Genomic DNA, 14,032 nt, shown 5'->3' with positions numbered 1-14,032 from the left:
ATGAGAGCTAGGACCCTGGGGTTTCTTGCTTGTTTCTTGATTTGATGCTGCTCATTCTGGGATAGAATGACGGAGACATAACCATTGAAAACAACATTATTACCATTCCGCCTACAGGATTTTGATGAGGAAAAGCCAAAGTGAACTTGAAAAATGTTTTATATAAATATTAGAAAAATAGTAGAAAAACTTAGCAATACAAACAGAGCATTCTCGCTTCTTGGAGCTCTTTCTAATGTTTAGAGTTTATGAGTTTAGAAGGCTATTACATGGCCTGGAAATAACTTTTTTCCTTTTTGTTTGGGCTTAAAATAATTACGACAGTCTCAGCTTTCCAACAGTGTGCGGCATGAGTATATACTGTTAAGATCTGATGCTTAAAACTATTAGCAAAGTTTTTACAAAATTTTGTAGCGCCCCCTCTTAGTGAAGGGTGTTCCTATGTAGGAACAGTAAAACTACAACTATGACGAAGGCTCATGAAGTGCAGTAGTGTGCACGTACTCCAGATCAGCAGTTCAGCAATCTTGTGGAAGGAAGCTGTTGATAAGTTTGTGTGTTCAACCTTTTTGACTCCAGAACCGTTTTCCTGTCGGGAGCAGTTCAAAGGATTTGTAGAGAGGGTGGGAGGAATCCCTGATGATGTTCAAACAAGTCAGTCAAGATATAATATGTAGTATTTCTGTATTAAAGTGGCTAACATTGGTTGGCCTTTTGCATGTGCATTTGTTATCCAAAATATCTCAAACGATGTTCAAACCAGAAACTTCTGTGATAAAGTGCTGCAGGAGTGATTCCTAAACCCTGGAGTTAAGTTATCTGGTTCCCTCGTTTCAGCACACTGGACTGCATCTCCCATCCGGCACTGATGAAGTTACGGGTGGTTGTGAAGTTGACTTTAATTTGTGAAAATCATCCTGTGGTCCCTTGTCAGAGCCAACATTAGCCTGTCTGTCCTGGCTAGCTTGACTTTGAGCTCGCTGTTGTTCTTCGCGAAATGTTTTTCCATATGTTTAGTCACAGAAGCTTTCAATGTCATACTGTACTTTGGCTCAAGGTAATGATCCACACTGATCGTTTTGCATTCAAAAATCATAAAGGTGTTGTTGATTTGTGAAGACTGCTAAAAACATGTATCATAAACTTGTGTTTGCCATGGAGCGTTTTTTTTCCTACAATATCCAAAATCCAATCCAATTGAAATATCCTATAAAAAAAGACTGATTTAGAGGTTTAAAAGAGGCAAAAGATTTATCTCACAACCTCATAATTTTATTTTCAAAACAGCTGTAAAGCTATCTTGAAAGGTTCACGCCAAAACAGTTAACCAGTTTAGAGGAACAACATTGTATAGTCTTCATATTATTATGTGTGTTTCCCCCCATAATTTCTCATTCGTCTGTGTATACCTAGACACTAGACTTATTTAAATATACTTCTGTAGTCTTTCTGTTTTGTATTTGCTACATGAAATGACAAATACTCCAGAGATATCTGCAGTAGCACCTCCTGCATTTGAAGCTACGTTTATGATGTGAAGCCATCATCTGCTTTATCATACATAAGTTTAGACAAGACAAATCATAAAAATATCACATAATAAACATTACAAATATGAATTCCTGCTGTACATATACATTTAATATTGATTGATTTTAATATTTCAACTTATGTTGCATTATCAAGGACAATGTAGTGTATAGTGTATTGTCAGAGCAGAAGATCTGAGACATTGATATGCATGTGATATTAGAGTGGATGGAGGGCAGATGAGGACCAGACCTGAACAACATCACAGAGCACAGAAATCAGATCCAGACATACAAACTTTATGATTATTGGAAACTTATTTCATCCGGTATTACAGTATTATTAATACCATCAAGGACAGAGCAGCTTCTTTCCTTAGACAGTCAGACTCCTGAACTCATCATCAACTCTCCACCATCAAAAGTATTTTTTCCTGTGTAACATAAAAAGATACCTCTGTCCTGTAGAATGACCAATAAATTAACCTTGAACGACAAAGCACACCTCACCCGTATCTCTTTGCACACATTATGCTGTCATCACATGGTGGTCTGTAAAGTGACAAACTTTGGGGGCCAAAGCACGACTGCTCTATGGGCTGCATGTCCCCCGTTGGCCAAAAGGGGTCTACCGTGCACCAGTCATTTCTCAAGCAGCTAATGCTGCCTTCATGGATTAAGGGAAATATTGGAGAAATAGGGCCTGACATCACACATTAACAACATCACAGTGGAAGATTAAATATATAAGATTAAATATGATAATGTGTAAAACTCTGGTAAGCCCTGCTCTCTCTGGACATGTTCACTGCACTTCAGGAAGTAGTTTACATTTTGCTCTGCTCATATTGACTCTATACTAGGCAGAGAAGAGTTCAATATCTACACCAGAGGTGTGTTCATGTTGAGAAAGCACATTATTGAATGCACCACTGTTTCATCTGAGAGTATAGCTCTTCTTCTGTTCATAGAAATCAATTAACTGAGAAACAAAACTGAGAAACACTTTATTTTTTTTAGTACTGAATGCCCAGTTTACCGCCTGTCTTCGTTGCAGAAAATACGAAGAGCACTTGAAGGCAGCATGAAAGATCCCCCCTCTGCCAAAGCCCTGCTCAGCCATCAGCCCCGCTCCCACCGCCACACACCGGCTACATGTGGGAAAAGACCTTCAGAGTGAAACCAAGCGAAGCACAGAAACAGCACTGAACCTCACTTTTTACTGCATGGAATAACTGCACTGATTTGTTTCTGACACTGAAGCGTGGTAGGTGTGTAAAGTGGAGAAAGTTGGATGCCCGAGAGGAAATTTGCAAGTCGGGACTGGACGAGAACAGATTTGTGATCTCGTAACCTCGAGGAATAACCTCATCTGGGTGGCTGACTGCACCGGTTCCGGACGAGCTGGGTACTCTTCTCATGAAACCCGAGAAAAGTCGCTTCGCCGTGTGGAGAAGTAACCGAAGAGTTGGACACGGGACGAGGTGAGTCGGAGCCTCGGCTTTGTAACGTTACACCGCTAACAGTGACAGAAGTCCTCTTCTCATTTATTTCCGTGAAAATCACGACTGTTCATGTGTGTTCCTCCTGCCTGCCTCTAAATGAGCGCGCTTCTGTCTTGTAATAGGAACATCTGTGAACTCGTCACCGTTACAGCTTTTCGCTAAAAAGTCAGTGCTCACTTTTTAATTCGGGCATGTGCTTATTGAATCTATTTTAGCCACGTTAGAACAATAAAAATATCTGCGTACTTTCCATGTGTTCGCTAACTTATTGAATACACCTCTTCGAGGCGTCGTCGCTCCGAGGCAGCAGTCTTCATCAGTTTTAGTCGGGGGTATTTCAAACTCTGCAGTTTCACTCTATTCATTTACTGGACATTCTGTGTCGACCAAACCAGTTGTATTCTACGACAACATAGTCACATTCAGGCGCTATGTTGAATGTTGCTATGTTGCGCTATATTGAATATAGGGTAACCTAGGTTATTTTGATTAACAGGTCAGCCAGGTCACTATGTAGTTTTGGGGAAGAAATTCAAAGTCAGAATTGTAGTATTTACAGTATCAGTTAGGTAACGATACAAACACAGAAATATGTTTTCCATTGCAAGTTGTTCTCAGAGGAAAATGAGGTCACAGAACCCCAAGAAGCCAGAAAGGTGGCAGGGTCTGCCACATATTGTACAACAGTATAAACAGTATCCTTTAATTCAGCGTAGTCAGTCATGAAGACGAATAGAGTCTGTTTATGTGGTTTGTTTAGGCATAAAAAAATCAATGACGATTTTTCTCTGATTTCTTCTCCAGATCTACAGAGTGCTCCTTTAATTCTGTATCTTGCCAAATTTGCCAGACAACTTCAAAAACTGTCTTGTAATTCATTTCATTGAGCAGCTATTTGTTTTTGTCTATACCTAATAAAAACATAACGTGCATTATTGATCTTTATACATGTGCATTCAACAAGTGCCTCAGATAACTTCAGTACAGTTTAAGAACATATTTTTCATTTGCAGGACTCATCAGAGGTGAATACTGTATTGCTGTTAAATATGACTATTTTACCGCTAAAACATTACTTTTAATTTTACAGTCAAAAATGACACTTTTACGAACAGTTAACTGCGTAGATCAAAGGTCAGATAAAGGTGCTCATGTTATTCACTTAGAGCAGTAACTTGTGCAACATTTCATTGTGAATTGTGTGTTAATTGTATTATTATACAGACATGGTCACGAATGTCATCGCTGACAGTTCATCAGAGGGATGCCAGTAGGACCGTGTGCCCTTTGTTTTTTTGTGTCCCGTTGGTGATGGTCTCCTTTCACAGTTTAGTGCCTTCTTAAAACACAGCCATCTGCTCCGATTGCCTCATAACAGAATTGGGGGCTTAGTATAAGCCAGGAAATGAGATGAAATATCTCCTCGCAATGATGATGATTATGATGTGGCTCATTTATTTCAGATTGTCAGCAGCATTTGGAGAACTGGAATGTGCCAGACACTGTGCCGGCTTGTTCTTGAGCAAACTCTCATGATTGTCTCTGTTATATATATATATATATACACATACATACATATATAGAGAGAGAGTGCTTTTTAGGTACACAAAGACACTTTACAGGTTAAAACAGAAACATAAAAACAACACACAAATATAAAGAAAAGACATTGAAAGTGATACTTGGAAAAGAAATGGAAATGGAGCTAGACAATGAACAATTAACTGTCAGAGAGTAATTGGCATTCTATGTGTAGAACTCACCAAAGCTCCACCAACTCTAAAAGATGGAGGGAGTTTGGATGGAAAAATTTGATTTGCTTCTTCATCACACTACACATCAAAAATAAACAAATAGATGAACAGTAGCAATGCTGGAGACAGTGTGGGCAGATGAGTGCCATTCACACACGTTTTTTGGTTGTTAATAAATAAAAAGTTTCCAAAAAAAAGGCACCCGATAAACGAGGATGACTATTTTTTACTTCAGTCATTTCAGTTTTGAAAACCTGCAGAGGGAGAAAAAAACCCGACCTGGCATTAATAGAGCAATGATAGAAGAATTTCAGAACCAGTTTCTGTTCTGTTCTTCAAACAAACAAGATTCACTTCACAAATTCTGTCACAGTCAAGGTGCCAAAGGTCAGAAGGTGAAGGGGGGTTGGGTGTTGACTGTTCTTGTTTGGTGTGTCTAGCAGCTGGAGGGACTGCAGTGCAGCATGTGGTGTCAAAGCCTTTCATCATTACTCTGTTTCCAACCAAACAAATGTCCTTAATGCAAGCTTTACATAACTGATGTCATCAGCGAAAGTGAGGGTGCCAAGGCAGATGTTGTCTGAGATGAGAAGATGAGGGAACGTCTGATTGGTCTTTCTGAATGAACGGGTGGGGAGATGTCAAGGATGTCGGCCACAGTGATGGTGCTAGCTCATCAGCTTGATGAAGTTATTAGTGAACATTGCACAGCCAGGACAGAGCTGTCACTGCACTGAAGTGCAATAAAACAATAATAATAATAATAATAATAATAATACAAAAGAAATAAATTCAAGTCAAACACATGCCGATGTTAAACCTCCGCTATTAAAGGAAGCATGCAGCGGACTGCCTCACGTTAGCTGCCTCAAGCAACAGACAGTTAACAGGAAGCAGGTTGAATTTGTCTTCAAAATAAGAGCTTTACATTGCACCTCATTGGAGTTTAGAGCTGGGTTCCTAAGGGAAGGCTTTTAATTTGAACGTAGCGACCGTTAGTAGCGATAAACAAGCAGACAGCTACAGAGACCGAGGAGAGCTAGCATCTCCCGGATCTCAGCGGCTTTCCAGGTGCTCATCTTGACATCCGCAGATGAAGTCTCTCCATCTTCACCCTAGCGTAACACCAGAGCTCTACTGTTCACCCTCACCACGCCTCGCAGTTGCACCACGCCTGTTAAGAAGCGCAACTCTGAAAAGGGTCCAGTGTGAAACAGTGTCGCGCAGCGCAGTGTAGCATAGTGTTCCGAACGTTGTGTAATCAAATACACCCGTATGGGGGTATATTAAAAAGTCATATCATAACGAAAATATACACCGGTCTTCGGTGTGAACCGGTATACTGCCCAGCACTACACTGACGTTTGGATGCGGGGATGCTGCACCAATTCTCTGCCTCTGCATGAATGTCTTGAAGGTGACAAGGGGTGGAATTTCGCTCTGGCACTGATACACCTCAGGAGGTAGTGTCAGAGGCGAACCTAACCAGTGTGAATGGATAAGTTGGCGGCACATAGTCAGGGCATGTCAGACTGAGAGTCTGATAAATACACAGGTCTTTCATTCTATAAATAAACTAAATAAAGAGAAATGTCCCACAAAGCAACGTTACAGGCCCAAACAAAAGTAACCTGGTAACTGTAACTGTCTTTGGCAACTTACATTATGAAAAAAATACTGCAGATATACGCAAAGTGTCTTTCATCCCGTCTGTCATACCGACTCTTCATCACATTTCTGCCCGTAAAACAGCATCTGTCACTAAATAAACTCACCAAATGTTTATTTAGTCGATTACAGAGTGCAGTTAGAAATGCTCAATTCCGTTCTTTTCCCTGTCAGCTCTCGATAATAACTGTTATAAACTGGTAGGCAAGGCACATATGAACTTTGATTGCATTTCCATGGAGTAATAATCATACATTTTCATCACTGAGCTGCGGAACTCTACTGCACTCAGCAATCGACTCGTCGGGCTTCCCCACAATGAGCAAGCTGCTGCAGGAGAGTGGTGAGTTGTGTTCACTTTTTAATAGAAATCTGGCAAAGCTAGCAGATGTTTGATGCCTCAAACTATGTCCTGGGAAGTTTGGCGCTCTTCTGGGCATTATTTGTGGCTATGAGTGGCTTTTTGATGCCGGTTTCTTGCTGGAGGCACAGACTGCAGTGTATTGTTATCATGTGGTCTTTTCTGAGGTTGCTAAAACTACATAAGCTAGCGGTCAGAAAACTGTGTCACAACGTATTAGACCATGGATTAAATTTACACCGGAATATCCCTTTAAAACCATGACGTGTACTGCCACTCCTCTTTAGGAGCTGCAGCGCCAGCTTTCTGTGTGAATTACACAGCGGTTCGTCTTTACGCCAGATATGCTTGACTCTGTGAGAACAACCAACAGCAGATAATTGGTGATGAGATGCAGCATCTCGGTGTGAAAAGGGTTTGTGTTTCCCTACATTCATGTGAGGACATCTGTAATGGCTATAAACAGGACAGAAGACAATCTGTACAAATATGCGTTCCACTTTTGAAGCATTTTCCAGCCTCTACACCTTAGTTTTGAATTTAAATTCATTCCATTTTTTTAATGACTTGTATGGGGAAGAGAGCTGGCAGGAAATCTATGAAGTGAACACTCACTGCAACCAGTTTTTATCTTGTCATGTCTTGAAAAGCTCAATCACCCTAAAGGGGATCAAAGAACAAGGTATTTAGAAGGGCAGCCAAGACTCGACATTTGAATGCCCAGCAGGGGTCGAGGGCTCCTCTGCTCCCATGGCCAGATTAAATACTCAATTTAATTATGTCACTGAGCATTAAGTCAGTAACCTTATCAGAGTGCTCTGGCTGTTTAATGGGGCTTTGTGAGCCAACAGATGCACCAAGATTAGGGACAATATGCCCGTGGTGCAAACCCAGAGTGAAGGGATAAATGACGGGCCTAGAATCTGATATGAGTTGCCCCTCCTACTCGATACCACCGCCATGCTGTACAACACCTCAAGATAGCAGATATTAAATATAGCCTCATCTGAGGCCACTACTGCATGGCATTTCTTAAATGAGATTGGTAAGGTCATGCTCTGTGGTACGATATAGATTTGTTCAGTACTGTAGTTGAGCTTCATAAAATTTTCATGCAGTGATTATGCACATTTGTCAATGTTGAGATGAAAGTGAAAAGACAACTCAGATGGGGGATTTAGTTTTTTGCATACTGATGTGAAGTTTCTGGCTGAATAAGAACATCCCCTAAGGTCACAACAATGAATATCTTATGGTTTTCTTACCTGTGTGAGGGGAGCTGCTGGGCCTGGAGATGCACACTTGACTGGCTACGCTTTCCAGTTACCTGTAGTCACTTTTGGACTTACATCTCTCTGCATGTTGCTTTGGGTGAACATTGCAGCTGTTAGCCCCGGGCTGGACAGGATGAAGCTCCTTTTTTTCCTAGCCCATTATCTGAATCAGCAAAGCCTTTACTTTTTTCTTTGATAACAAGAACAGTGATTACACTCCTCAGGATTCTCAGAGGATTTAATTAGACAGGATAGCCTGTTCATTATGCAGATATGTAAATGGAGACCCAGATACATGTAGCGCTGTGGATTGTAACATAGATGTGAGTGTTGAAATCCCTTTGAAGCAGCAAGTGCTCTGTGAGTGTGTGAATTATTAACTCATCAGGGTACGCTGCATGCCTCTGCCACATGCAGCTGTCCTGAATGAAGCTGGTGTGTTTTCCTAAGGTCACTAGTCCTTTTCACATAGAGGCTCTGCATTATCGCCACAGCAACAGCTCACCATTTCAGCGCTGGCACTGCAGAACCAGAAGAGGCGCGATGGTACGCATCCTGACGCTGACATCCATTTGTTGTTCTTCTAACTTCATTCCACCTTCATCTAAAAATGTATCAGGCAGCTGTTTATAATAATATGGATCAGTGGCGGCTGTTGACTAAAAGAAATGAGGAGGACAGGAGGAAAACCAGTCCACTGTGTCATGATATTTTATACAAGTCAACTACTTATCCCTACTTTCTTATATTCAATGAAAATTAAGCAATAAAACAATGACTTACAAGACTTCTTTAAAAAACATTTTATCAAATGGCAAAAGGCTGTTGACATCAGGACCATGAGAGAGGAGCAGAGAGGCTGTTGACATCAGGACCATGAGATGTACACTGGGAGTGCTGGGGGCAAGTTCACTGAAGTCTCAGTCGAGATGGCTGACAGTCGCAGTCTTTTTTGCAAGAGATGGTAACTACAACAACGCAGTAGTGGAAGGTGAAAAACTGTGGCAAGTTAAACTTTCTTCCTCTGAATCATGTCACATAATCACCGCCATTCAACTGCGGGACTGCCTGGGTTTGCAACTCGGGACAGACACTGTTTTTCGGGCAGGAATATGATGAAATCTCTTTAAGGCAGACAGGATGACATAGGCTTTTCCAACTATGGATGCAGTATTTTTTTCTCATAAAAGAAGACAAAGACACTTACAGTGACCACATTACTGTTGTCTAGTCCTGTAACATTCGTTTGAGGGGCCGAAAGTGCAACATTCTCTTTTATATGATGAGTGACGAATATTTGTAGTAGTTTGTTTGTAGTTGTCAGACTGTGACCACCATCACCCTTGTTGTCTGCGCTGCTGGCTTTTCCATTCACACAGACGCTGGCTCACCTCTGCTGCGGCCCTGATACCACCCCTCCACATCTGTAACTTTTACACAGATGGCAATGCGGAGAATCAGCCTGCACTGAGAGAGCAGTGTGAAGGTGACTACTGTTGAACCAGGAGAACATGTGATGTGATGGTTTTCCCAAGAACAGTCTGCCTCCTGAGCTTGATCTGAACTGACTGAGACTATGAAAGAACTTTTTACTCACAGATAGCACTGACAGATGTGATGCTGAACAGATTTTTATGTCAAACATTTAACTGAACATAAGTCAGAATGGAGAACTGTGAAGGGTTGGTAGGTTACCAAAACTCAAGGTATAAGCGGGGGATGTTCCTGATGCAGTTATAGAATGCCTTTGGTACTGTTTAAAGCACAAGCCTATGGACCATTCTGATAACACACAATTTCTTTATTAGAAACAGGACCCTGCTATCTCTCTGCAGCATTCCATACACCTGTATGCAGCTCAAAGGGAAATTCCAGTATTATTCAACCACTGCCTCATGCCACCACATGTGGTGGTGTGTAAATGATTCATACTTACCAAATGTTTTTAAAGTTGTCCAGTAGATCGCCTCAGCTGGCAGCTGCAGCAGTGCTGCAATGGCTGCATCGTAATCCTTTGGGGCAACTCTGACTGTTAATGTACATGAAAAGTGCTTGTTTTTTCACTGATGAGGTTGTTATGCAAAGTGTCTGACAACATTATGAAAATGATTCTTATAGAGAAAGACCCGTAAGATCCTTTTTCTAACCAGAAACACAAGTCTTGCTTATGAATCTCATGGTGACTTGTGAGTTAGTGCTGGAGACTGTTTGGAGTTAACCTACAGTGTTACCTTGTGATTCTGGTAACAAAAACAATCTTATTCACCAAAAACATTCAACAGACATTTTTTTCCTGAAATGTTGTCAGTGTGAGTGAAGGATCTGTGTAGTTGTCAGAACATATACATGGTGATGGTGAACACCATCAGACCATCACACTCTGCTGGCTTACCCACTCACATATGTCATCTTGCTTTTGTTGCGGATCTGTTACTGCCTCCATTGGCGGACAATTAGGGCCCTTTAAAATCAGTTTTATTTTTTCCCAAATTCCGGGTTTTTTCCATTTTAATTTTTGGGAATCCAGATTTTTTTTTATCTTTTACTCTTATTATACTACCAAAATAATAAGTGTTTTTAATGCAAATGACTAAAATGTACACAAATTAAATAGACATTACCTTTAATTAATTGAGGTGACAAACATGTTTCCTCAATACTGTACTGTACCGTACAGTAAAGTGCATCAAAAACATTTTGATGTCATGATGTCTTCATACAGTAGTATATTTTGTGTTTTTATGGCTTTCATTGAATATAAACATGGTCAGCTCTCTGGCAGATACAGAAAATGTTTGCAAACCAAAATTGTTCTTAAAATTTAAGTTGTAAATATTTAAAAAGAAATAGCAAAGATGACCAACAAAATGAGAAATTATACTTGTGACGTTATGTCAGTAACATACTATCCAGCTAGCAGTGAGAACACCAACCCTCCCCCTGTCCTCTGGGCTCCCAGCCCAGGCATGCCTACACTGTTTTGACGGGGGAGCTCAGTCTGTGGGGAGGGGGGTGGCAACGACTTGTTGTGCCACCCAGATTTGCTTCCCTCCGTGCAGTTTTCCCTACACATACGTTCCACTTCCACACGAAAACAGCATGTCAGTGAAATAATGTCAAATTCCACAATATTCCGCGTTAAAAAGTAGATTCCGTTTTAATCAGCCAATTCTGCGATTCCGCGAATCATAGGGCCCTAGACAACAGGCGCTGACGGCAGGTCTCAGCACCAGGGACGTCTGGGTGACCCTTCTGGGAGTTCCTAAGTTGTCGTGGCATTAAAAAACAAAACAAAGCATTACTTGCTGTGCTTATATCTTACCATGTGTTATGGATTAAGTTGAGCCATGGCAAAAAAAAACTAACTTTGTTTGAATGTGGACCAGTAATAGCATCATTGTAAGAATAATGAATCTCCAAAACACCAAGTCCAATCTATGCCACCTGATTGACATACAAGACGGCCAGTCTGAGATCTCTTCTTGTACGTGTCATGTGTCCAGTGTCACAGGTCACGAGTCACCATGCATGCACAAACGCACTAGCTACTAGCTTTATCAAGCAACGTTGGCAGACAGACACACCAAATTCAACAGAAAGACGTCTCAAAATTTTCTCTTTTCGTCAAGCCGACATGATTTAGAAAATGATTCTTCATGGAAAAAAAGAAATTTTCTATAGAAATGATTGAGCAGTTTCTTAGACTTTGCAAAACTCAGTGAGCAGAAAATTATTCCACTCTATGCCCCATCAGTCTCAAAGGCTAGTTAGTTAAAATAAATTAATTTAAACTGATTAGAATGCAAATTCAGTCTCAAATGAAGACGAGATCAGCAAAAGGATTTGGTGGAGTCCCAGACACTAAGGCATTGCCTATGGTGCACGGGCTTCTCGTGCAGCCTTTCCAGTAATAATATTAATAGCCTAATAATGATGGTGATAATAAAAATAATAATGATAAAGGTAATTAAAGCTGCAAGCAGCAATGAACGGGCCCTCACAGTCCACACATGTCGGGGTGTGTCATGTAGATGTATTCAGAGCAAGACCCTCTACATGTACATGGCGGTTATACTGAGTTGATGGTTTTATGGCAAAGAATCAAAATGCAGCACACGACCAGGTGTGATGTAGGTGAATGCTTTTGATAAATGTTGTCCACTGATGCTACTTGCGAAGTTTGGTGCAAATCGATCAGATGGCTGAGGAGGGGTTGGAAAAAGTAGGTTTATGATTTTTTCGCAGCGCCTTAGTGGACTTCTGTTTTGAGCAAAATGTACAGGACGTTGTTATTTGATAACTTGTATTGATTGGAATATTAAAATTCTTTTAATACCTTTTTGTCAGGAGGGTCTTGGTGCAAATCAGTGAAATTGCCTGGGAGGAGTTCAAAAAAGTAGGTTTGTGACAAATTGCGAATTTGCGGGGGGTGGTAGGCAGAAATGGGCGTGGCCTATATGTCAAGATTCAGCACTATTCAGTGAACGAGTGGATATAAGGTTTTTGAATGTGCGACAAAGTATATGTGAGTTTTAAGCGAAAACGCACTTTCCTCAATTATAGCGCCACCTAGTGGTGGAAATCAAGGACGACGATACATTATAAAATTTTTCAGCAAAGCTGACGTATATTCTGATTTTGGTGAGTTTTGGGGCATGTTCAGGCAGTGAAAAATGCGATCATTTGGGATGAAAAAGTGGTTATTCGAAACCATAGGGGCCTCGCAGGTCGAGACCTGCTCCGGCCCTAATAAAGGCATTCAAGAAAGAACTGAAGAAAGACAACTTGTCAACATTTCAATTGTATGTACAAAGTAACTTAACCAATGGATAGGATTGGTCCAAATACAGTCAAGAGAGCAAAACATTCTATTGATGTTTCTAAGCCTGTCTTGTCAAAATTTGGTTTAGCCTATTAGCCTATTCAAACCCACGTTACAATTTTGAATTAAAATTTCAGTCAGTTTTTTTTTTTTGCTTTAATCCCTGAACATGATATATTCTCACCTTAAGTAGACATTGTTAAAGGGACTTGACTAATTGAGTATTTTTAGCTTATTTTGAGAAATGATGATCTGCCCTGTTCCTCATGTCTATCATACATGCTGTCTGTCACTCGGGTGTTCAACATCCATACATCAGTCTCTCCTTCAAAATTCAAGCAATTTCATACCATCCTTACCGTCAACGTATTATCATTCCTAACTCAGCACTTTCCACAACACTCATTTTCTCTGTATTCCCATGTGCCTGTGTTCATGCATGCCTATGCATGCTCTGGTATCATTTCCCATCTTTCTGTGGATCTGAGGCTACAGAAGGCCCCCAGAGAAAGAGGCCCAGCTAGTGAGATAGGGTGACATGGATGAGAAGGGCTTTGTCACTGAACTCGACCTGAAAAGATGAGACCTCCACCTGGGGTAGTTGAGGGTGGAGGGAGTACTGAACACACACAGACAAACACGCTGTTGTTCCTCTCTACTTATGAGGTTCTTCACTTGAGGACATTAATTCCTCTACTCTCTATGCTTTAATCCTCTCCACTGTTTTAAACGTAGCCCTACTTAAATCTTACAGTACAGTAAACCCTCATTTTATCATTTTTCTAGAGTGGAAACTCGCTGTATTGTTAGACTGGATCCTAATACAGTATATTCACCAGAGAGATCAAAAACAAACTTCTTAAATGCTTAATTGTCTTGAAAGAGATGGACAAGGACATGACAATACAGCTACACTGTGGACTCATGATATCTATTAGTGTAAGAGTATGTAATGCTGACATTGTTTGTATCCCTCTGGTTTTCAAACTTCGCTGTAAGCTCTGCTTTCATTCTAATTTTCAGGTTGGGCAGTTGGACAAATATTTTGGCTAAGATGTTGAGCCCATCACTATTTGGCTTTTTTGGGGGATATTGCCTGATATTTTTCAGGCAATGTTT

The 14,032-nt window shown here is 40.7% G+C and overlaps 1 protein-coding gene across 2 annotated transcripts in view; it reads left to right on the top strand.

The window, feature by feature from the left end:
• Positions 1-2,625: 2,625 nt before the first annotated feature.
• Positions 2,626-14,032, top strand: part of plxnb1b (plexin b1b) — a 147,602-nt gene continuing 136,195 nt past the window's right edge. The window contains exon 1 of one of the 2 annotated variants that reach the window (XM_037100900.1): positions 2,626-3,013. The gene's annotated coding sequence lies outside the window, so the exon portion shown is untranslated. The remainder of the gene's footprint in view (positions 3,014-14,032) is intronic. The other variant, XM_037100901.1, reaches the window with a different exon arrangement.

The sequence above is a fragment of the Acanthopagrus latus genome, chromosome 6 (genome assembly GCF_904848185.1).
Source record: "Acanthopagrus latus isolate v.2019 chromosome 6, fAcaLat1.1, whole genome shotgun sequence".
Classification (NCBI taxonomy): domain Eukaryota; kingdom Metazoa; phylum Chordata; class Actinopteri; order Spariformes; family Sparidae; genus Acanthopagrus; species Acanthopagrus latus.
Note: the sequence above shows the minus strand (reverse complement) of the source record. Positions and strands in the feature narration are given on the sequence as shown.